This window comes from Solea senegalensis, linkage group LG1, assembly GCF_019176455.1.
Source record: "Solea senegalensis isolate Sse05_10M linkage group LG1, IFAPA_SoseM_1, whole genome shotgun sequence".
In the NCBI taxonomy this organism is placed as follows: domain Eukaryota; kingdom Metazoa; phylum Chordata; class Actinopteri; order Pleuronectiformes; family Soleidae; genus Solea; species Solea senegalensis.
The window spans coordinates 12,287,327-12,304,488 of NC_058021.1; the positions used below are offsets into that span (position 1 = coordinate 12,287,327).

A 17,162-nucleotide genomic window follows, 5' to 3' on the forward strand; every position below is an offset into this window, starting at 1 on the left:
TTTTGATTCAACTAAACAATAAGTTTAAGCCGTTTGTTTCCTCATAGATGCAAACAGTTAGTCAGCTTGATTCAAGTTGGCGTTGCAAGAGAGTATGAACACCAGTCAGTGGGTGTTGTAAGTGTATTCTAATTGACAACGGTGACAGGTGTTTAGTATTGATTTTTACAGCCAAACAAATACTTAACAGCCACATGATTATTAGTAGTTGTACTTGCAGCGTAGTTCGACTGCAGCTCACGTGTGTCAAATCCTTCACCCCGACCACAGATTCTAAATACCGCTTGTGCAAGCATGTCGAATAAAATACAATGAACAAAAGCCAAGTTCAGTGTTTGTACTTGAGGTTTTCATCATTTTGAGGTACTGGAGTGCCAGTGGCTGCATTTCTTCACATCATGCTTATTACATATACAACGACATGTGACCTTTCCCTCTGGTAAATGTAACACAGACCACAGGGGGGATCAGGGAAAACAGGATCGTACATTGTTCGCCGGCGAGGAATGGATTGAGGATTGAGACGAGAGTGCCAGTATTGTTTTTCTTTCCCTAGCATTGGGAAATATCACCAGCCAAAATATGCATTTGCTCAAGCACAGTGAAAACACTTTCGCTCGCACCACCGTGCATGCACACACATGCGATGACACACATTCATACTATTCCGCCTGTTCACATCCTGAGGGGAAAGGCCAGGTCAAGGGGCAGTAGACCTATTTTCCCCCCTGGCTGGCACCCTGCCCACGAGAGCAGCTCCTCTCTTCAAAGCCACTATGCAGGCCCCAGTGTTGACAGTGTTCTGACAATGAGTTAGTATCAGCCGGTCATGGACATTGTCTGACTGCCAGTCGCCCTGCAAAACAGATCTGTGTTGAGAGCACAGGTTAATCTAGCAGCGAGGCTCTGCTGGTGACTGCCTCCTCAGCCATGTGTGACTGAGAATAGGTCGGGAAGAATTAACACCACTGCCTCAGGGAGTGTTGACAGAGGTCTGTGCGTGTGTGTGCGTGTGGGTGTGTGCGCGCACATGCCTATCTGTGCTTCTGTGTCTAAGAGTGTTGGTGATTTGACTCAAGGAAGGGGCAGATGATGAGGTTTGAGGAGGAGGTTTTGTGTTCACAATCCATTATCTTCAGGGAGGAATTACACTGGATAAAGGTTGCTTCATGTCTTTTCAAAGATGTAAGACAAATACCAGCAGACTGTGTAAACACTGCAGGGAGAGCATGCGTGCTTTCTTCCTTTTGTCCGTTGTTTCACTTGCTCTGTCAACCTGTCTTAGTCGCTTGTTTTTTAACCTACGTCCATTTGTGTAATTTATTCTATTTATATGTCATTCTTGTCTGCCTTTGGAGCACAATGAAAAGCAAAATGCAAACAAAATGTCTTTGCATCTTGCCAGCTACTTAAGAGCATGTAGGTTTTTGTATACAGATAGGCATGTCCACATTTGACTGACTTTAGTTGCTTCCAAGGAGAGAGCATTTAAACTGGTCTCCCTACTGCTGTGCCAGCTGTCTGTATCTAGTCCAAACAGCTCCATGGACTAAGCCCCTGTTGCCGCATCATGGCCTCCCTGCCTTTTGACATGTGTTAACAGCTCAAAGTGTGCTAACTCATCAGTTATAGCGAGTCCTTTTTATTTTGTTATTTGAAGCGACATTCTCTTTCACGATTGCAGGAATGCCATTATGAAGTAACTCAAGCAGATTATAAACGGAATTCTTCACTCCGGATTCTCTAGTTTAGCATATTTGTAGTCGCACTAAGCCACACATTAGCAGTGGAGGATATTGTTAAGGATTCGTGGGCTTATTAATCATGCAGAAGAAATCTCCATATTATCTTTGTGCAGATGAATTGGAAACGGGGGGATAAATAAGAGAAGAAACACGAAGCATCAAGGCATGCTGGCGCAGGCTCATCACGGTCAATTAGCAATGTGAGGCATCTCATGGAGATAATGCCTCCTCTGTCATCAGCCTGTGTGTGTATGCACAGAGGCACAGCTCTCTGAAAGGTATTCTTTTGCGTGTGGGTATGAGTCTCTGTGGGTATATAGTGTGTGTGTGTGTGTGTGTGTGTGTGTGTGTGTGTGTGTGTGTGCACACCTGCCAAAATACCTTCATAGACAGAGCCCTCCTTTTGAGATGGAGCAGTCTGGAGTGCTTGTTTTCCCACTCTCAGTGGGTGTGCATTTCTTTATCTCCTTTGCCTGCCGTGTTGACTGATGGGTAATATGCTAAATGGGGCCTGTGTTTACCTCACCTGTGCCACTGACAGGCCTCTGCGTGTGCTGGGCTGTGACAGGGAGCACTAATAATGCTTTAACTGCTCTGTCAAACTTCAGTCACTTTGACACATGCTTGTGTGCAGCACACTGTCCTGTCACTGGACAGATGTAAGTGAATCCCAGGAGTTACACGGCACATTTTGACAACGCTCCTGAGGGTCAGGCAAATGGGCTGTGGAGTAGCAGCATTAGTGCAGATGTGTGTTTATCTGTAATCTTTTGTCTACATATGCAAATGCGCAGTCTACCTCTGTGTATGTGTGTGTGTGTGAGTTGCTTCTAATTCTTTTCTATGTGCATATCTACTGCAGGGTTAGTAGAGCAGTGAGGCCTCGCAGTGAGTCTCTCTACAGGAGTTTGTGATTTACGAGCCTGTGTGTGCACTTCTCCCATCCTCCTGCATAATGTCCCCATTAGAGACAGAAGACACTGTAGCTCTGTTCATCATTTAGCCCCAGCCACCAGTACACCTGGGGGAAGGGTCGGGGAGGGTGCGGGTAGCAGATACAGGAGGAAGGGATCGAGAAAAGGAAATAAGGAAAAAATAAAGAGGCTCTTGCACTGCACTATCTCGCCATCAATTATCGCCGTATGCCTTTGTAGAGGCCATGACCACCTGCTTCTGTGTAGCAAAGAACAGAAAAAAGAGATTAAGAGAGTAGGAAGGGGGATACAAAAGACAGTATTATGACTTATACTTCAGCCTACCCGGCCAGGCAGAGCCACCACAGCAGTAGCCAATAGGTAGCGAATTGCTTATCCCTGTTTCCCTGGCTGTAGTTGTTTTTTTTTTTTTTCCCTGCCGATGTTCTCTACCTGTGTTTGTTTTGGTTTGTCAGCTTCATTATGTGGAGCGAGCTGCCAGGGGACACACAGGCTAACAACACCCGTGGGGAGGTAGAAAGAGGAGAAGTAGTGTGCAAAAACTCTCTGGGAGTCATTCCAACTCCCATCTACATTAATAACTGCACAACGCAGATAACAAAAAACGCACATGAAGTGCCAGGCAAATTTGCTCAGCGTACTCTGAAGCGCGAGCGAAAGCATTTATGAGTTTTACCCGGCATAATAACAAACATTTGAAAAAATTGGGCTTTCAAAGTAGTGTGCAAAGGTTTTTTTTTACATTCCAGTGTCATGCATGTGTTTATGTGCTTTGTCTTATGTCTACAGCTGCTGTATCTACTAAGCCAGCACAAAGGTACACTGTGTTTTGTTGCCACATCAGCTCTGTAAATAGTTTCCTATTGATGTGTTTTCGGGCTGATGCTGTGAGCTACCATGAGAAACATACATTTTTTTGATCTGTAATGATGTGTTTGATTTTCAATTAAATTATTATTATTATGCACTCAGTCCGATCTGCCACATTTCGTCTTGCATAAATTAGCTCATTGTTCTCTTTACTGACTCAGACTAAAGAAAATGAATGGCACCATAATGGAAATGGGGGGGAATAAAATCTCTTTCTTTCACACTTGATATTCTTGAATAAGGCACAGCCCTGTCATAGACGTTGGTTGTATAATGACAGTCAAACTTAAGTGTAAAGTGAACATGTACAAGAGCAGAGATCGGCGTAAAATAAATGTTCGTCAGGAACGAGTGACGATGACATCCATTGTTTTCGTGTTTGATTGAAGATGTACACGTAGACTCAGATCTTGTACAACAACCCCATGGGCTGAGCGTTAATATTCTCAGGAATTACACAAAGCCTTTCTGCTCTACTTAACATTTTGTAATGAAATCTCCCTGGGCTCCTTTTCTGTTGCCCTGTCCCTGGCTTGCATCTTCTAACACAATGCAGGTCGATGCCAGAGATGACTGGAACACCTGCAGTCATCATTGCCTCTCTGGATCAATACACTGCTGCTTGTGCATTCAGACCTTTCTCATGTTTCAGTCCCCAACTTAAATGAGGACTCAAAGTAGTGTTAAAGAGATTAAAAAAAATAAAAAATCTACAGGGGATGATGGACACGCCAGCTTGACACTGTGTCTGTTTTTTTATCGTCTAAATATTTTGATGTACCGAAGTACAGTGATTTGCTCAAAGTATTAAACACACTTTCTCCTACACACACACACGCACACACACACACAACACACCCAAAGGTGCACTTATTCCCTCCAACGCAAACACTACTGCCATTTCATCTAAAATACAGCAGGTCCTGAAGGGTTACTGCTCTCTCCAAACAGCTGCAAAGCACTTGTTTCTCCTAGCAGAGCTGTGTACACAACCAACACACACACACACACGCTGGAACGACACCTGCATTCTAACCCAGTGACACACAAATAATTCAACAGCGCGGAGCAGCTTTTACGACTGCGTAAGCTGCCCGTGTCTCCCGTATTTACATGTGCATATGATGTGAATATGTGAACACTGAGTGTACAAACTGAGCGGCAAGAGGATATTTACTGCCACTGCTTCTTGCGTGTGAAGTTAAAAAAAAGCAAAAAACACCCTTGAAGTGGGCGAGTGGCACTCCATACTTAACGAGGCGTCTCAGCTCTTTAGTTGTATTGCTGTAGCGCAGCAAGCGGAGTGTCACACTTTGACTCCTGGAGCACAGCTCACATCACACCAGTAAACAGCCTCATCTGGCGGGGCCGCTGAGTAAAGTGCTGTCTGGAAACTTTCTGCTTTCCTCCGGCAGCCAGATCTTTAACGGAGAGGGGAACCGCAGGCTGACTTACTGCATCTAAATGCTCACCCTCTGATCCACCCATGCTGTCTGCTTTACATTTACAGTCAACCGGAAGCTTGAAGATACGATATGACAGTATAAAAGAAGATGCGTGTTAAAAGTGCTGGTGGATGTTGCCTGAAAGATGACATCTACTGGCATGGATACTGTTGGAAAGAATATATGGCTCATGTTTGCGCTCCCCCCTGGTGTCACTGCAAAGCTGTGACATTTGGTGTAATAGTGGGCCAAAGCACCCGTGCGCCCTGTCCCTGTTAGTCAGATGAAGTTGGATACAAGGTGCGTATGTTGATTAGAGAGTATTTGTGTTGGTGTGTGGCATGAGATCAAAATTACCCTCAGCTTCCCCCCGTGGCAATGTAATGTCTGTGAAATGATATTTACCATCCCAGAAGAGTTCATTGTTTCCACCTAGCTCTGGTTGTGCATTCAAAGTAGCTCAGAGAAAGGAGTAAGGACAGCGAGAGACAAAGAAATAAATGACTAATTAATAAAGGGAAACAACAAAAAAAAGGCTGATGAAGAAGACTTCGTTCTGGGAATACAAATGGTGGCATCATATGGAAGGACACATTTCTCTTGGGAGCTTGAAGGACAGCCTTTTTTGTCTTTGTATGCCAGCCATTCCAAAAAGCATGGAGGGCATGTGCAGTTATCCACTGCATGGTGAGAGTCTATTTCACTCATACTTCCCAAAGGTAAAGATTATCTCTCTTCTTCTCCCTCTTTCTTCACTCTTATGGATTCTCATTGGAGAAACGTACCCGCCTCTGTCAGCCTCATGCTATAAGGTCAAGATCCTCTGCTGAAAGTTTTTCTTTCAGCCTTAGGACTATTTTCTACCTCATATTCCCTTACTGCTGAATGCAGACTCCACCAAAACCCTTGAGGAAAAACAATGTCCATCTCCAAAATAGTATAGACTTTCCCAGACATATGAACATATACTGCTAGAAGGTGGATTTAGTGTTTGCTTATAATGGAAAGTATTGAGTTTGCTTGGAGGCAGCGGAGAGGCCACTGGATTTTTCATGGAGATAAAAAATGGCAGAATGAGAGGTGATCTCAACCTGAGCATGTCGACAATTGCCATTGCCAATAGTTTAGCTCGACTCTTGGGATGAATTTGCTGTATATGTATGTGCGATGGCAAATCTCTGGGAGTGTGCGAGCATCTACTGGAGCTGCACTAACGAGATCCCTGAAGAACTCCTCACTCGCGGTTAAGGGAGTGCGATCACACTGTGTTTCCTCTCATTCACACTGGCTTTGCCAGCTCTGTCCCTGTGGTGCAGAGGAAATGTTTGGGGAGTTCCAAACTGAAGCATGAATTACCTGGATCTCACTTGCGTCGGTCAAGGGAGAACGCAGATAAATTGAATAATAGTTTTCCACCTGCATGTCGGCATATGTGCTTTTGCACACATTCAAACACACACAAAAAAACAATCAGCGAGCCACCCCAGTGGCGTCCTCTCCCAATAGGTTACACATATCGCTGAGACAAAAAGAAAAAAAAAAGAAGCACATCATATGATTGACTCACTCACACCTCCATATGACCGTTAAATCGTCTTACATGCACAGTCGATTCAGACTTAGTGCCTTTTCTCAAGTCCCGTGGGTGCGGACGATAATTTGACTTTTATTGAAATTCTGCTCCAGTGGGTTCAAGGTGGCTGAAGGTCGTCCTTTTTACTGCCGCAGATGAGACGGATGGAGAGCAACGAATCAAACCCTCAAGGCTCTCTCTGTGACTCTCTCCCACTTTGTCTTGCCTGTTTTCCTCTCTGCCAGTGGGGAATTATTCAGAAGGCACAAGTCAATTTTGTGGTGCATCCAAACACGGTTAACAACAGTGTTTAATGAGATTGGATATAGCTGGTTGGTGTTTGCCTCTCCTCCTCGAACATGGTCTTCTTTATTACTTTTCAGTGTTACATTGCCTCATTCTTGGTGAGAACTACTAGGGAGAGAGGGGGAGGTAAAGACATATTAGTCTTTTGGGTTTTAAAGGGCAAGCTGTGTTTGTGCTTTCTGTTTAGGAGCGTATGCTCAGATAAATACCAAAAGTCTAAGATATAAATCGGGCTCTGAACGGGTCCTAATTAAAGTAATGGGAGGAGCTGCTGTGTCACGTCATTCTTTGTGTGTATAATAATTTCTTTATGGGTTTTGGTGGCGTAGTTGTACGTTGATGAATTTTGAAAAAGTGCCACAAAGGAAAAGAACATAAATTGGTACTTACAACACAGGGCGCTGCAATATGATGGCCCCTCCATGGCTGCACCTGTCCCCGATTACCTCTCCAATATCTGATTCAGTCGCTCTCTTCGTATGAACTGCAGCCTCCTTCCTTCTGCCACTATCTCACTCCCATCTCTTTCCTCCACTTCCTCTGTTTCTTTATCTCTATCTGTCGGAGTTTCCCTCTGACTGGCACACTGGCTCCACGTATTACGGAATGGTTATCTCAGTTCAAGTGTGTGACAGAAATGGACAGTGATCCCTTCTGTTGCCCTCCTAAACCACACTTAATTAAATACAATCGCGCAAGTCTGAACTTCCGTTAAAGGGACTGATGTGTGCATATACAGTAAATGAGCTGTGTAGAACTTTCTAGCAGGCAAAGCTATTTGTCTTTCATTCTATTTATTTGTTCATTGTTGTAATTGGTATCAAAGCACCGTTGCCTTTAAAGTGCCTTTAAGGTGCATTGTCAAAGCCATGTTTTGTTATATATTGCCTTCGTATACAGCTTTGTAAATCTATCTATCATCAGAACCTGTACGACTTGTCGGTTTTACAACCTAACAAGATGCTGTCTAACTGCTAACTGACTGTGTATGTGGAATAAACCGTCAGAAAGACAGTCGAGTTGTGCCCGCCGTACTTGTTCTGGTCACCCTTTCCAGAAGGGAGCATTGAGCTGGAAAGACCAGCCAGCAGAAATCTGGACAAGCTGTATTTATTCATTCATCTATTTTTTTTTAACATAATTTTGTGATTCTCTCTTGTAGCAAGCGCATGATCGACAAAGTACAATTTGCAGGTGAGAGTATGAGCCGTAAATCTAGTCTCTCGACATCCCGTTTTTTCCTCAAAATCTCGTCCCGCCAGACTCTGGTTTACCGCTACTGCTGACAGAAGACGAAGGCTGCGGGTGAACTCGGTCCACACATACCACACATGATCCCGGTGACGTGTAGATGTGGAAAAAGTGTTTCCATTACACTTTCACAATAAAGTTTGATATCGACGCGTCTGGAAAACGATATTTGAAAGTTGTTGTTTTTTTAAATTTCCATCACCAGTTTTTTTATTGCGATATTTAGGTTTTGTGCATTTGTATGGGTAATGGAAACCCACAAACACACACACTTGCTAATTACAATCCTCAGCACATTAGTTGTAGTTTATACTGCTAAATGTCAGCCTCACACAGTCCCACTGTGACCTGGACATGGTTCTTTTCTGCCAACTTACTGTGTCTCTAGTCAGCAGAAGTGATGACAGGGCCAGGTTAGGACTAACTTCTTGCTCGTATGTGTAACGTTTAGAAATGTCAATGCTATGGTGGATAGACTTTCATTGTGCAGAGACTGTCCCTATGGAGAAATGGGGCAAATTACATTGCCATTTCTTTCATGCTAGCTCTCCAACATAAACAAACTTTGGTTCTCAATGTGTCCTTTTGCCATTCTTCACTGTGGATGCTGAAGAGTGTTTCTTGGCACAGTTGTCGTGCTGTAAATTGATATTCCTCTGGCTGACATGGTCCGTGACAGCCACTACTTACTTACTTTGAGAAACTGATAGAGGAAATAACTTGGTTGTGTCATTAAAGGGATCGTGTTTCTTCTGTAAATGTTTTTATTGGAAGGAAAGGAGAGTAGGTACAGTAAGAGCAGGAGCTGCAAAGAGACTAAATGACAGTAGGTGGGTGTGGCTGAATGACTGGGGCGACGGCCAAAAGCTTGTTCCACAGCCGGTGAACCACTGGGGAGTAGTCTCCCTCTCCCTGCCTTGCTCTAAATGCTGTTTCTGAGGTGAGGAGCCTGATAAGAGTTGTAATTACTTCATTTTACTGCAGCACATTGCCAGGTTTGTTAAAAGCAGACAGGCAGGCTGAGGTAATATCAACAGTAATGAATATTGTGACGGTTGTGGGAGGCTAGTTCTGCTTCCATCTGGATTATTGCTTGGTCACTCCTGCCACAGCAAACATTAGTAGATGCGGAGCTCATTTCTGTGAGTTATGACATGGTTTAATAGCACGTTTCTTGTGTTGGGCAGTTTGTGCAAGTATAACCTTGCATGGTAAGATAATATAGACATTTGCATAATACACAACATGACAATGCACAAGAAACATATCACATATCAGTGACGGTAGCTCTTAGACAGCAAGGGAAGCTCAGCTTCCTCTACAACGTTGTCGTTGATGTACTGTGTTGTATTCACATTTCAATAAAAAAAGTGCACTATTTTAGCATTTCACTAGCGGTTACCACGGATGATGGATTGTCTTTTGTGATTTTTGTATTCCCGTAGCAGCCTCCGCATTAAAACCACTTGAAGCTCAGTTTCAACTGTGACGGTCATTGGACAAATGCGTAAAAAAACGTCACTTTAACAGAAACTCACCTTCTCTGGGCTTCTGCACAATGATTGGAGGAAGTGTCTGAAAGGCGGAACCAGTTTTTGATTGACAGCGTTGCGGAGACATGCACAACAGCGGCGCCTTTTTCTACCACAGTCCTGTAGTAGCTGGTTGCTGTGTGTTATCTGCTCTGTGTGCCCATTATTGTTTGTACATATTCACTGTAAATAATAAAAAAAACACCATTATTCAGTTTTACATAATTATCCTTATTCGTTGTTGTAGATGTTCGTTTGCAGAATTTATTTTCAAAGTTTCAAAGACCAGCAATCGCAACCACTGTTTGCATCTATTATCAGTTCACATTAGTTTTTTTAGAAGATGGTGAGGGGAGTGAGTGCGGGGACAGCAACAGAAATGTTGGCTTTTGACTGGTCCCTGTTTAAAAGTCAGTCTACTGAAGTAACAGCAGAACTCCCAAAGCGATGTCATCACGTGCAGACTCTCACTCTAAAGATCTACATAGAGGGAGATTGTGTTTCTGCTGTGTGTCGGGGGGAGGGGGGGTATACAATGAAATTGAATATCCAGATTATTCTGATATAATTTAACGTCTTCTTGGAAATGGTAATCTCACCCGTGTTTAGCCTGATCCTGTTTAACATAAACTCTACACCAACTCAGTTATGCTTTAGCTATTACTCAGTCTTACTCCTTATCGCTCTCTTATTTTAGAAGTCCGCAAGGAGGAATCATTTCAGGTTTGTTGCACTTAAATTGAAATTAATTAATTTTTTTTAATTGACCAATTGGATGGAACTTACTCTTGTTTAGATTCTTCCCATTTGTTGCTGGTAAAAGACCAGTTCCCTGTTGTCTGTCATTAGCTGGTGGAGGAGAGAGGGAGCATAGATAAGGAGAAGAAAAGGGAGTGAGAAAAAAGATGTCGTAATGTGAGGAAGATGAAAGACGGTGGTAAATGGAGAGTGAAGATGTGCGAGGAGAAAGGATGTGCTGGGAATAAGGGAAAAGCAGATTGAGGGCGATGAGAGACGGATGAGTGGGAGAGGGAAGAGGGAGGAGAAGATGGTGAAGGTAAAAAGAGAGAGAGAGCGAGGGTGGTGGGGTTATGATGAATTAAAGATGACACTCTCCGGCAGCCTGGTTTCTAAAGATCACTCTGTCTGCTAATGTAATGTTAATGAATGCAAATGATGTGCCCAACCTCTCCCCCTGACCAGGGGAAGGAATGGAGAGGGAGAGCAAAATGGAAAGAGAGAGCGCAGGATATGTGGTGTGTGTGTGTGTGTGGGGGTTTGTGTATAAATGTGGTGTTTCTGTGTTGTGCTGGTGGCTGATTGAGTGACTGACCACTAAGATATGATTAGATGCATGAGTCTATTGTCAGCCTGTGGGTGTGCAATGAGTGTGTACCTGTCTGTACATCCTGCCTCAGGGCGGCCTGTTGTGTTTTGCTGCATCCTTTCCAGAATAACAACTTCATGTTGCCAGACCAGGAAGAGTGGAAGGGAAAGAAAGTGTGGCTTTGTTCACCCAGTGCTGCAAGGTTGAATCTTAAGTTTTATGCAGCGTTGCAGCCCAGATGTGTGAGGCCAAGACAATGTCACCTTGCTGTGATGATAGGATAATTTCATCAAGTTCTGCAGATACTACATGCATATTAATTTCCCTCTCATGCGAGGCATTCCTCTTAACATCTGCTACTAATCTCACATTTGCCTCGGCAGCGCCCCTTGTCCTCTCATCTCTCCCACATTTTTCTTTTTGTCTCTGACACTGACCTGGTCTTCTTTCATGCTGAAAATGATTTTATTTCCTTGTCTGCGGTGTGGAACTTGTGTGTCCCATCATTCCGCACTAATGTCTCAGAGGATGGCAGACTATTCTCTGTTAAATTTTCAAATCAGACACATTGTCATTTTTGTCTTCAGGGAAACATAGCAGTTACATTATTCCTTTTGATGTGTTCCTGTTGACGGTTCTGTATCTTCTATTAAAAGCAAAAGCCCTTCAGTATGAGTGACACAGCTTTTGTGAGGCGCACATCAGAAACATCTCGTGTTTGTGTGTTTGCGAGGATTGCCTCCTTTAACACGGTGACTCAATCAAAGATAACACATGATTCCTCGTCTTCTTACTCTGAAGCTGCCGTGCGCCACAAACACACTCGCAGTTTCCAGATCAGCTCGGTGCTCTTCTCGACCTTGCTGTACTTGAGTTGAACTTTCAGGCAAAAAAAAAAAAAGCTGAAACTATTAATTACTGAATTAATCGACGACTATTTTGATGATCTGTTTGGAGCTTTTTTTCGTGATAAAAACAAGATTTAATCACGTTAAGCTTCTTAAATGTGACTATTTTTTGTCATTTCTTTGCTCCGGATAACAATGATGTCATTAAAAGTTAATCGTTTTGGTTTGTGGACAAAACAAGACATTTGAGAACATCATCATTTCCAGGTTTGACCACAAATATCCACATTTTTAAGGTTTTCTGATATTTTATGGGCTAAATGATTAATCGATTATGAAAATAATCGACAGATTAATCGATTATGAAAATAATCGACAGATTAATCGATTATGAAAATAATTGTTAGTTGCAGGTTCAGTGTGAGTGAATGTGTCTACCTCTGTGAGGAAGTTCACAAGAATTTATTAAGAAAATATTCCATCAAAGGTGCCCCCTTTTTTATTCTAATCCCCCAAATTAGCTGATTAGTTTGGGAGACGCCACAGCTTTCACTCTTGTTTGTTTGTTACTGTGTTTTCAGCCCCATATTAAGATGCCAGACACAGCAGGTTTCCATGGGACTTCATCATTAAGTGCTCATTTCAGTCCTGCTGATTTCTCGTCTTGGTTTCTCCTCTCCTCTCTCTTTCAATCTCTCACTCCTTTCCACTCTTTCTGCATAAATTCACATCTTGATTTCATTTCAGAGAAAAGATAAACCCTTCTTAAATAACGTCAAAGCCCTCGGATCCCATTTCAGTTTGTTTCACGACCACAAAGAGAAGGCCCCTCTGAACACGGCATCCAGCATCTGGACATGATTGTCTCATTGAATTACAAAGTGCATGAGCATCCTTGTAAAGGAGGGCATAGATGAGGGACGGTTGACGGATAGATGAGTGGAAATGATGTGTTATGGGATGGGAAGGAACGTCCGTGGAGAATTGTCAGGCGTATTGACTTCGAAGCCGGGGAGCTTCACAGAGGTGCTCCAGCACATGTTCTATCGACCAGCAGTCGCACAGTCCTACAGACCTGGCAACAATGGAGGGTAAATTACACAGACATGTTGCCATTTTGACTTTCAAAATTAAAGTCATACACAAAGGCTCACCATGGGAGGAGACAATTGGCAATCCATTCCTGCCGGACTTTCTTTTCTGAGCAGTCCTTTAGATATGCTTTGGCTCGAGTGCTAGTAGCGTGTGATCGTGCTTGTGTGCGTGATGTATCATGCGACTCCTCGCTGACGTGTAATTGTGTGGAGAGGGCTGCCTTATCGATCTGTAATCCAGGGCCCCATCAATGTTTAATGCAGTCCCTCTCACTCTTTCATTTCTCTCCCTCCCAGTTTCTCTATTCCTCCCTCTCTCTATCTGTGGAAACAGCCGCCTAGCAGTAGGTATTGATCTGTCATTTGCTGCTAATGAGAGGGAGCTCTACGTGCTCTATGGGATTCTGAGATGTAGACCCTCGGTCGAGCGTGGGTTCTGGCTTGGCTCGTGACCTCTGGGTTTTGACTACAGAACACTGATTGGGGATCAGCCTTAGTGAGCCTTACACAGTGACCTAACATCCGCTGTATGCTTTAGAGTAACTAATATTCAATGATGTAGTCACAATATATCCTTTGGCCTTGCGGCTCTTTGAATCCATTTAAGGCTATAATGACACCTACAAGCTATTGTTTTCCAAAAGATTTACGAGCCATGGCTACATAGTCAACACGAGGCTCTCGGTGTTAATAATTTTCCCACAGACTGAACTGCTTGTGAACCTGGTACTATTTAATTTATCGGAGCTTGTAGGTGAAGCTGACTTAGCAGAATATGAATGTAGAAGAAAACTCTCTGGGCTGTACCTTCTAATCACGAGGGACTACGGCTAGCTGCTGTCTTCGCCTTGTCTTCCAAATGACTTGAGAGAGAGAGAGCAGTTAACCGGTTGTGTGGTCAGATATAACTGCAATGAAAATCGGGGAGCCAGGTAAAAGGAGGTCTCATTGTTTTAATGTGTTTTTTTTACGCTCTAAGTGGAGGAGTAACCTTGCAATAAACTACTACAACATACAGGGAAGGGGGAAGGTGAATTCATGGAAACAAGCTGCAAATAGAAACTCACAGTCCCAGCATTTGTTTTTGTCAAAGCAAATTATTATTTATACGAATTTGTCAAAACAGAAATATTTTATCCCAAAATGACTGGCAGGTTAGATTAGATTATCTCTTCTCATAAAACATAATTGTTTTTAAGCTGTTGTCAGTATTTCAGTGATAACCCAAAATGTGGCTTTTTTTCAATTCTTAACAAGGCGGCTTTTCTTATTAATATGGGTAGATTATCTTTTAAATGAATTTTTTCAAACACACTTATTACGTGGATGAACAGCCCCAATATCAGCTCATTTAAAACCCACAAAATGACATATGGAACATCTTCCAAAATCCAGCTATTAGTGGACAGGTGTGTGAGCGAAGGCTGTACACGCCCTACCCCAATTATTAATAGCCACTTGGCATACTCCATTAGCTCATTTGCTATTCTGCAATTTTGCTAATGGCAGACATTTCACATGACACGGGTCATGACATGGGTCATGATTTTTTTAATCTCCTACCTTGACTGTCTTGTGCCTCCCTCTCCCTCCTTTTAAAAGGAAATGGAAAATGGCCAACCAAGTGCCTGTGTGATTTGACTAAAGCTTTTGTGATTTCCCCTGAGCAAGGTTTGGCAGTCCCCACAACACTGGCTGGCGCTAAGGGCTGTTTCATGCTCCTATCTCCCCAGCTGACAGCAAGTCGCACAGGCAGGCTTGCGGGAGCTGGCTGGCTGGCAGGCTGTGGAAACTAGACGAGGCAAGGCTGATCTTAAGGAAATTGAAATACTCTGATGGAAGCCGGGTGTGAACAAGGCTGTCATAGTAGGTGTACACAGACAATTGTTCTTTTAGTTGCCGGGTAAATGAAAATGTGCACATATTGTTTGTGCCAGTGTGCGCGTCGTAACACGTGCGAGTTGAATGAAAGTGAATTACGGTAATTTGTTTTATGTCTGAGGACAGTTTTTCTCAGTAACTGGGGATTGGCAATTAAAGACCGCTTTCCAATCTACTGATGACTTGTCAGTCACCCTCAGTTGTTTTTTTTTGTTTTTGTTTTTGTTTTTGTTTTTTTTAACCCAAAGCCACTTAAGTTGCAGTTGACAGGCTTTGAGTGCTCCATCATTTGTGATGATTTCTAAATCACTGCATGCTCAGTGCAACTCCAAATAAGGGACAGCTGCGGGAGTGCATCCTGTGTAGGAGCCGGTAAAGGCAGGCTGCTGAGTGCTGGAACACTTTGTGAATGAAGACACCGTTGTGCATTTTAATCGGAGTGAAGCATCTCCTTCATCAACATCACATGTTGGCATTGCTCGCCAACCGACACAACATCGTTCCCACACACCCCCACTTATCCACAGATCATCGCCCACTAATACCATCAAACTCTTTAGTCTCCCAGTTTGTATCTGTTTGGCTACAGCAGAAATAACCGAGGGCGTGTTGTGGTAGGAAGACGTCAGAATGAGGAAAATTATGACCCGTTTCGCTCCATAAGATGGAAGGTTTAGGCCTGATAATATACTTGTTTGATACACATGATATTATGAATCCATCATTACTCTGTTATAGCCAATAAATCTGCGCGCGTGTGTGTAAGAGAGAGAGAGTTGCATGTTTTATAACTCTTTTCTTTACTGGAGCTATATCAAGTTTCCTGATTCCAGTGTGCCAACTAGGCAGATATCAATCAATACAAAGATGACAAACGTCTTTGGTGAGCTGCCAGACCCTATTTGTCAACAATGTGTCACTGACGATTAGTAAGCGATGAGAGAGCAAGAGCAACTCTCAGAATGTTGTGTTCTTATATTTCATATGGTGCCAGACAGGACAGCGTGGTTAATACAAGTCCAAAGTGAGGTAGATGAATTCACATCTTTTCCATTCACAGAAAGAATTCCCTCCTGTCTGTAACTGTCCCCCCCCCCCATGTTTGTTTGTAAACCCACAAGTTAAAAGTTTCCCGTGCTGATTAATATGACTTTGGGATTTAGGTTTAAGTATTTGTTTTCATAAACATGGGCTGACGAGGACAGACGGAAAAAGTACAAAGCAACTCGACAGCTCAAGTTTTCAGGGAATGTCCCCTCTGTGAGTAAACACTGGGGATGTTTGGCCTGCGAGAGCTTCCTCTGTTTTTGTGCAGCCTCTCTTTGGATAAACAACGTGACATAGTTCAGCAATCACACGAAACCACACGTAAACTCATACAGGGTTTGTCATGTACTCGCTAGTATGAAAATTAGGGTTGAACAATTAGTTTTTGAGTCTTTGTCTCTCAATGTGCAAAAACAGGCCAACAAAATGGAAGCTATGCACAGGTGGTCTTTACACTCTCTGGTGACAAAAGTGATAATTCTCCGGCTTCCTGAATCAGCGTGAGGGAAATTACCTTAATAACCACATGTTGTTGTTGGCAACTTCTTAGCTGTCAGAAACCGTTGGATTTCTTCGATGGCACAAACTGCAACGATGGTACTACACTAATGCAAACGTGCACTTGATAGAGATAATATGTTATGTCTTTCCTCTTCCTCCTTAACTGACACATAGGAACACACATCAAGTCACTTCACCCGTAAAAGAAATAAATTCGAAAAACTCTTTTAGCTTTACACGTCTTGTAAAAAAATGACCGAGTACGTCAATTTATGCTGCTAATATTTACCACTCTTCGACGTTCAAGTTATTTTGTGAGTACTTCCACTGATGTGTTCATAACTTTGAAACAGTCTCTTCTGAGGTTCTACCACGGGTAACTCAATTCATTTTATTTTATGAAAAAAGCGTCCATTGCACTCAGTAACACATCTTAAAAATTTCATCTCTGTTTGACTCGTTTCTCTATTATTTGACGTCGTCTGGCGCTCAATTTGGACCCAGTTTTAAATGTGGTGGCCCCGCCGGTAATAGAAGAGAACTACAGAATATAGAATATTGAACTACAGCCCGACTACAAAATGTCATGGCAAGTCAAATCGCATCATCTATAACAGCAATTACAATTAAATATTTTCTCTAAATGAAAACATTTCACTTCAGAAGTGGGATGCACACTCGGTCGCGTCATGCTCACACAGACGGAACATAATACAAGCTCAGCACTTAACAGCGTGTCAGGCCTCTCAGACATCTCTTCCAGTGCCAAGGCTTTGTCTCCGCGTCTCTTGTCTTTGCACGCGTCTC

The 17,162-nt window shown here is 43.0% G+C and overlaps 1 protein-coding gene across 3 annotated transcripts in view; it reads left to right on the top strand.

Annotated features, from left to right (window-relative positions):
- Window positions 1–17,162, top strand: part of LOC122772432 (ephrin type-B receptor 1-B) — a 142,019-nt gene that overhangs the window by 28,577 nt on the left and 96,280 nt on the right. The window lies entirely within an intron of this gene.